The sequence below is a fragment of the Prosopis cineraria genome, unplaced genomic scaffold (assembly GCF_029017545.1).
Source record: "Prosopis cineraria cultivar Desert tree isolate PC_DT_omini unplaced genomic scaffold, ASM2901754v1 PC11, whole genome shotgun sequence".
In the NCBI taxonomy this organism is placed as follows: Eukaryota; Viridiplantae; Streptophyta; class Magnoliopsida; order Fabales; family Fabaceae; genus Prosopis; species Prosopis cineraria.
Genome location: NW_026555342.1, coordinates 43,655,974 through 43,664,268, shown reverse-complemented (window position 1 = coordinate 43,664,268; position 8,295 = coordinate 43,655,974). Strand labels below are relative to the sequence as shown.

The window sequence follows — 8,295 nt, the reverse complement described above, 5'->3', positions numbered from 1 at the left end:
GTATGAACTAATAAGGCTCTGCAAATATAGCAGTTAAAATTCTCAATCATAAAACATAAAAAAAAATAATTTTAAACCCTTTTCTTTCTTTATTCCAAAAATTCAAAATGGAGAAAATAATTAAAATTAAATTATCTTTTAGAATTTAAAACACACATATCAAAATTTCAGAAATTATTTTATTTACTAAATGGTGAATTATTTTTCATTAATTTCTCTTTAAAAAAATACTTTCACCAACAAACTTATAAGCCTGAACTACGTGGACTTTAATCCCATCATAGAGTACATAGGCCTCGGAGTCAGATTCTGAGTCAAGTCCGTCCTTCCTCGTAAATAAATAAATATTTCTCACTCAATTATCATCATTTTTATATCAAACATATGAATATAAAAGGAATAATTAAAATAATTTTAAAATCATATTAATAGAGCACAACAAACTTCAAGTAACCATTCTGACGAACGGGTGTTGTAGGGTGCCTAACACCTTCCCCACACTCAACCGACTTCCGAACCTATTCTCTGATTTCGTAGACCACCCTTATCCTCCATTAATCGGTTTCCCGAAAATTTTTTCAAAATCTTGGTGGCGACTCCTCGTTCATACGGTTCCCACCGCGAAGGCTAGGACATCCGCTTGCACGCCGTCCGCGTCGCATTTTTTTAGGTGCGACAATGAGCTTGATGGTGGAGATCCATTAATTGTCCCTTGCAGCTGCACCAAGTTAGCACAAATTCATTAAGGGAGTATTACAAAAGGACCTAACTCATGAGAAGATTAATGTTAAATCAAGGTTTTTTTTAAAATTTTAGTATTGAAACATGAGATAAAGAGTAATAAATATGAGAACTTTAATTGTGAGGAGATCCTAGCCTGATATTAATATTCTTATGAGGTTGTTATATATATCATTCTCCCTAATTATCAATGACATGAATACTGTACTTCAGTGATAAGTGAACCAAGTTGATTTTGAGAAAGAGCAATGCAATAGAATATGGATCAACTTTCCTCCTCCTTCCAAATAGAAGAACAATCCATTATGAATTCTAAATTTCTGCTGATTCTACCAAAGAAACCCAAGCCTACTCAAGAAAAGAACTTTTTTCCTTTTCACAAGATTGACCTCGTGCCAAGCCTTGGTTACAATGGCATGGGACTCATCATCAAGGGAACTGTTATAAAATACTGAGCCTGTGCAAACATGTGAAAACATTTTCTTCCACTTTACAGGTTTATTATTCGATTCACAACCATTATCACCAGAGATTTTAAGGATTTGGAGAAGATTTGAAAGATGCTGAAGATGAATAGCCAGGTGGTCACTGTTTCTGCCCTCCAAGAACAAACAAATGGCTATAACAAACCGATATCCAGAGTCAACCAGCAAATGGTGAATCAAGAAAGCAGAATGTCAGGTATAGAAAAGGAATGAAAAATAAGATTTGGATTTGGTACGCTGAAAGTCTGCTCACTCAATAAGCGTCCTTATGTCATGATAATGACAATTTGATTAAATCAAAAGGCTATCAGAGATCTTATTCTATGATACTCAGAAAATATCTTCTCTCCAATTTTTTTTGAAGGAATAACATACATGTGAAGTGCTTTGATAGTGAGCTTTACTTTAAACTTTTTGGAGAAAATTGTATTTTGATAATTTTCAAATGTTGATAAAATTCAACTGTTATAATAAGGAGGATGCTCACTGAATAAGTGAATTTAAGTTAATCACACTCCAATTCCAAATCTTGAAAAATAAATGCAAAGATGCTCGCGCCCCTAATTAAAAGTAACCATAATAAGTAATAGACGCCAGCACCACTCTGCGATGATAATAAAGATAAAATGGACATTGTACAAAAGTAAATAAATAAATAAAGCCCCATTTTCGATAATTACCCTCCCATCTATTTCAATTTGTAAATGGGTAGCATTTAATTTGTAAGTCTTTAATTAATATTTAACTATTACCTTGATATTTATCTTCTCATTGTTCTCCTCCATTATTCAAACCCACAAGCTTCTCTACTCCCATGGGCCATCAAACAGTAATTTGCTACTTACTCCTCTCAACTTTATACATGCGAAACATATTCAACTTTTGTTTGATATCCAAAGTTAGAGAGTCCTAAGAGTGGATAAAATATAACATCTTGAATATAAATATGCATATGAAAAAAGATTTTTCTAATTTAATTCAAGGAAAGGAGAGGTGTGATGATGTAAACACCTCTTCCTATACTATGCTTAGATGAAGAAAAAATATGAAGAGAAAATAGAAGCGAAAAAAGAATAATGAAACTTTCAATCCCTCTTTAACTTAGTTATAGATTTATTCTTTCAAAATTAATTTTTATCAATTGAATTCCTTATGTTTTCTTAAATTATTATGAGTACTCATCCTTTAAGTTTTAAATACAAATTGAATTTTAAAATAATCTAATTTGTAAAATATATTTTATAATCTAATTTGTAAAATATATTTGTAAAATAATCTAATTTGTAAAATATATTTGATAATTTAACATATATACGTAACTAAATGAAAACAAATTAACCTTTAAATGAGTTTAACATATTTTTATCAATATAATTCATTACGTTATGGTTTGTTTCTTTGTTTTCTTAATTTCAGAGTTTGTTTTTTCCTAACTAAATAATTAAATTCTTTCATTAATCTTCTTTGATATAATCAATATTATGTTTTCTATGTTAACAAATTTTAACAATATTACCTCCTTTTAAACAATACAAATCAAATCGATAATCGATGAAAGCTTAAAGGATTAAATTAATAAAAATTAAACTTGAGAGACTACATCGATAATTGAAATAATTTTTTTTAATCAAAAGTTAAAATTCATTCAAAACAAAGAAAAAGAACAGCACAAGAAGCATATTACAAAACCAAAGGAAGCAAACTCAATCATCATTCACCTCCTTATGTAAAACCAGGTGGTGAATGATTAAAGATGCAAAAAAAGTTATCCAAAAAATGAGTTTCCTTAGCAAAGGAATGAACATGACTAATAACATTCCTAAAAACAAAATTAATAGACATATCCCCATCTCTAAAAAAGATTACAAGTTTTTTCAATGATGTCGTGACAAGGGTGTTCTTTAAAGTAACTTTTAGTGAGGAGGTTAACCGCTTTAACGCTGTTTGAATAAACTTCCACATTCGTAAAACCTTTAAACCAGTAAAGTACAAGACCTTCATAACTTCCTAAGACCTTTCAGCAATGAATATTTTCAAGTTTACAATTAAATCCTACCAACCATCCTCCACTATCATCAGTAACACAATCACCACAAGTAGTAACATAATTAAGGCAAATTTGAGGAGCTAAAAGTTGCATTATCTTAAAGAAAAATAAATTTTCTCTTATTTGGATGAAAAAAAAAAGTGAGAAAAAATGGGGTGAGAAACCAACCACATTTTCTCCTCAACTTCATATACCCTCCTCTCTCCTCTTTTTTTTTTTTTGAGAGAAAAAAAGTAAAATATATTCAAACCAAAGAATTTTTCCTCTCTTCCTCTTGCTTGTTTTCTAACTGGGACACTGCAACAAATATTTTCATTTCGTTATCAACTCAACATTTACTTCTACTTGGTATTAAATTATATTTAATTTTAAAAAAGCTACATTCATTTTCATTCTTGTTGTATTCTTATTCACTACTATACAATAACCGTACAAGAGCGTTTATTTTTTATCTTTAAAAGTGTTTCAAAAGTGCTCTCACATATACAAGAGCACTTTTTAAAACGCTTTCATATACATAAAGAAAAAGTGTTCCAATTTGGGCAAAGAGCGCTCTAGTATACCCAAATTGGAACACTCTTATCTAGAGCCCTCCCGTATGTAAGCATATAAGAGTGCTCTATTAGAGAGGCAGCGCTTTCTTAAAGAGAGCTCCTGTATGCTCCTTTTATAGTAATACTCTATCTTTGAGCGTTTTTGTACGTATTTTTTATTTTCTCATAAATCAAAAATCAATCGAAAAACAATATTTTTGAACATAAAAATTTGTATACAATAAAAGAATTTGAAAGTAAAACAACTACATTAATTTCCTAACTTGTCTAATCGCTAACTTGTCTAACAAATGAAAATATTAGTATTTTTCTCATAGGAATAATCAACTCTTGTTGTGTGATTATCTCTCTCATAAACTTTATCACATAGTATATATCCACACTCACAACCTTGTATTTGTATAGGTACCTATAAAATAATAAAACATGTTATTATCTAGATATGATAAAAACAAATTTCAACTTAATTACTAACACTCTGAGGATGAAATTATATATATAATTCTGATTTGCTAGCAAAAATCTAGTAAAGTCTCCCTTATAAATTGAATGTTTCAAAATTTTTCAAAAATTCTACATCAATCTAAAACAACATATTCAAAATAACAAATTTAAAATATCAATCAATCATTTTGATGCACACCAACTTGTTTAATTAAGCAAATAATACAAACCTTTATTTTTTTCATATATAAAACTTAATAGGATCAAGCTTTTCAGTTTTTAGAGAGAGACCTTCACCAGCTTGATAACGTGATATGACCCTACAAGAATTAAGCACATCAATTGGACATTCTTACTCTAATTGTTATAATAAACATGTATAAAGAATATAGAATAAAAAACTTACTGATTAAATAATATCCTCATAGATCTGTAGTTCTTAAAGTTATTATCTCTTAATGAGTCAAGATAATAAATTGGATGGCAAAATGGATTGATACAAACAAGCATTCAATGTTGCCTGAAAAGATAAAATATTTCACTAACTCAAATGTCAACTAAATTTAAAAATAAGTAACAATAACAACTCACCATGAATTGTAAAGAGCTAAAAATAATATGTTTCTCTTACCTCTAGCCTTGATTGCATCGGTAATCTTTTGAGAATGATAATCAATACTGTAAATATTTGTGTTGTGAAGACTAATAAATAAAAATTTTGTCATCATTAAGCTCGACATCACAAAAGTACTATACAAAAACTGTCACGCCTCAAAAATTGAGGGTGACCGACATGAGGTGTGAATCACATCAACATTCCTTAAGCCTTAAATCAAGAGATTTTTCAATTACTAAAACATGATTATATTTATATTAATTTATAACACGCACAACCATTTTCATCTTAATAAAAGTTTCAATATTTTTATAGAAATTTCGACAGAACCTCTCTTGTGAATAGGTTTTTCCAAAAGCTCTACAACACAATATTTTACATAAAAGATCATTTTAATTAGGAGCTTAACTCCTTCCAACCAATAGACAAAATATGCAACAAAATAAAAAAAAACCTAACTATAAACTATGTGGAGCATCTAGATATAAATTTACAAAAATAAAATTTCATAACTCAAATTTTAAATAAAAAAAACTTCAACCTTAGGTCCTTCAATTCTGGTCAACAATAAATCCTCTCAATATTCATCAACAAGAGGTTCAACATCGACTACACTATATGGACCAAAATTATTTTCAATGAATAACGTCCCAATAACAAATAATTAAATATGAATAAAAAAAGTTAAAAATAATTATGTAAGTTAAAAAGACAATGATCTCAATAAAAATTCAAATAACTTTCGAATAAAAAATTCTATATAATTTTACATGAAATCTTGAACCATTAAGTTATCATATTAAATATTGTTATCACTTAATTTCAAGGAAGCAAATAAACAAAATAAGTAATTAAAACATATTATTAATTAAAATCAATGGGATATAAAATCATTAAATAATCAAATTCATATTTATAGGGACTTGTCAGAACAATTAATAGACATAGACACAGTCTACGAGAGTAACTAACCAAACGTGATTGAAACCACGAAACAGACATGGACACAAAATCTACGAGGATAAGTAACCAAACATGATCGAAACCATAAAACAAACGTAGACACACAATCCATGAGGGTAGGTAACCACACGTGGTTAAAGCCATAAAACAGACGTGAACACACAGCCCACAAGAGTAAATAACCAGACGTGGTCGAAGTCATGAAACAAACATAAATATGAGACCCACGAATATCAAATGTGAGAATAGAACTCACGAAAATCAAACTAACTAGTCATTGACCATGGCGCATCAAGGGTTAACGGAACTACCGTTAGCAATCAATGTTCTGTATACAATCCCTTCTTAAATCCACTTTCAGACATACGAGAAAATCATTACTTTTAAAAATATAATTTCTCTTCCAAATATCAAACTCGCATTAAACGTATAAAAACATCAATTTACCTGAATGTAAAAATTCATAACTAATATCTCATAAATTGTTCACCAATTTTCATAGTTGACTTTATCAATTAAAGGATTACTAAAATTTGTAAAAGTATTTTCATCAATCTGAAAAGTATAAATCATGACTACAAGAAACAAAGCAATTTAATTAACAAAAGTATCTAAAACAAGAGAAATACATAAATACCTGTAAATTATTAAAAACAATATTTTGATAAAGAAAATTTTCTAATATATAAATTGATTGGGATGCTATTCACTTACTTAAAATGTTCTCAAAATTCAAAGCTCACCTCTTATAATTTCAATCGAATTTCTTCTCTTCTAAACACTCTAAAAAATATATTAAGGTCTTCGTTGACACTGAATAAGTTCAAGAGTTTTCTCCCAACATTGTCACCCCCAACTACAATAGATTTGAAATTTTTGAACCAAGACTTTACACATAAAAATTGTTCAATAACCATTGCTAATTACTCCATTAAATTAAGCTTTTTATTAAGACACCAAGTGTACATTATTTCCAAACCACACAATAAAGCTTTTTAACATTCAACTAGCTACACATGTCTCCACCACGCTTCATTGTTAAATTCCTGTATAATATTCAAGTTAAGTACAAGAATCATTAACATTCAAATTAGATATACTTCTTATATGTGAGTTAGTTAAATCCCAAAATACATATTCAGACAAAATCTCCTCTAGCAAGCATTTTATCAAACTCTTCATAAGCATCAAGTCATAGGCTAATACCAATTTTCCCTCATCAATTCCAACTCCTAAAATTTACAATGAAGATATTTAAACAAACTCGAATACATATATATATATATGTATGCCTCAATAGAAAATTAATCTCAACCACAAATAAGCCCCAATTCTTGTCTATGCATTTCACATGGTTAAAGGAAAATAAAAGTCAACAACTTAGCTAAAACACACGCACAGGACAGCAAAAAGAAAGTTAACTTAAAGTTCTATACCTCATATTACCAACCAGAGACGGAGAAGGGAAGGAGAATTCGAAATTCATGCTGAACAGGGGAAAGGTGACTTTCAGTTATTGCAGCAATAGAGGAAGAAAATAAAGGGACCAACAGCAACCTCTTTCAGTACAACAGTTTTTCAGCTGAATCGCGTTGACAGCAGTAAAAAGAGGAAGAAGGTGTAGCTCAGCAACTGTGAAGGAGGAGGAGGAGAAAATCTGAAGCACTCCCACCAGCACGCCGACGATGATTAAAAAGAGAGGAAGTCGGACGGGAAGCAGAGTAGGGAGAGCTGAAATTCGAGGTCCACACGCACACGGACGACGTCGCAGCAAGGTAGGGGAAAAACAATCGACGACGCACCTAGGAGAACTCGCGACTCAAACTTTTAGGAGCCGCGAACGAAACTTTGGGCTCACCAGTACCGGCGACAGCTGAAAACCTAGAAGAAAGTACAGGGGAGAAGCTTCCCGATCTGTCTCTTATTGGCGGTGAAGAATTAGGGCGTTTGTGTCGGTGAAGGAAAGGAAGGAAATGGATTGGACGAGTGCTGCGTTTTCGCGATAAGTGATATAAATTCTGAACAAAAATAATAATTGGGAAAACTATAACAAATGGCACAAGTAAAAATACAAGAAAAGGCACAAATTTTTTCATGATTAAAAAAAAATAAAACTACATTTTTTTCTTAATAAAATTCAAATTCTGATCCTTAAAAATTTAAGAAAAACTCCTCTAAACAACTGTTTTCCATTTGCAATAAAATTAATTTAAATAAAATATTAATTGGGAGAAAATTTAATTTACATTACCATTAAAAAAATTGTATCATTACAAAAACCTAAAATGAAAAAATAGATGCAATAACAACTAATATTAAATAATACCGTAACAAATAATAAAATTTAAAAAGTACCTGATGTATAAACTAATTTATCTAATTTGTAACCAATGCTTGGTCAAAATCTCGTTAATATTTTCAACCGCTAATTTTTCACTAATCATT

At 29.9% G+C, this 8,295-nt stretch overlaps 1 long non-coding RNA gene across 4 annotated transcripts; it reads right to left on the bottom strand.

The window, feature by feature from the left end:
- Window positions 1–307: 307 nt before the first annotated feature.
- LOC129286921 (uncharacterized) lies at window positions 308–7,828 on the bottom strand. 4 transcript variants are annotated; one of them, XR_008587547.1, is made up of 4 exons: window positions 4,678–7,828; window positions 4,502–4,591; window positions 1,979–2,135; window positions 308–718 (listed from the first exon to the last, which is right to left on the bottom strand). It is a non-coding gene; the product is annotated as an uncharacterized LOC129286921 (long non-coding RNA). The 4 variants fall into 4 exon arrangements; XR_008587548.1 differs by having other exon boundaries at window positions 1,979–2,105; XR_008587549.1 differs by having other exon boundaries at window positions 1,979–2,080.
- Between the last annotated feature and the right edge of the window lie 467 nt (window positions 7,829–8,295).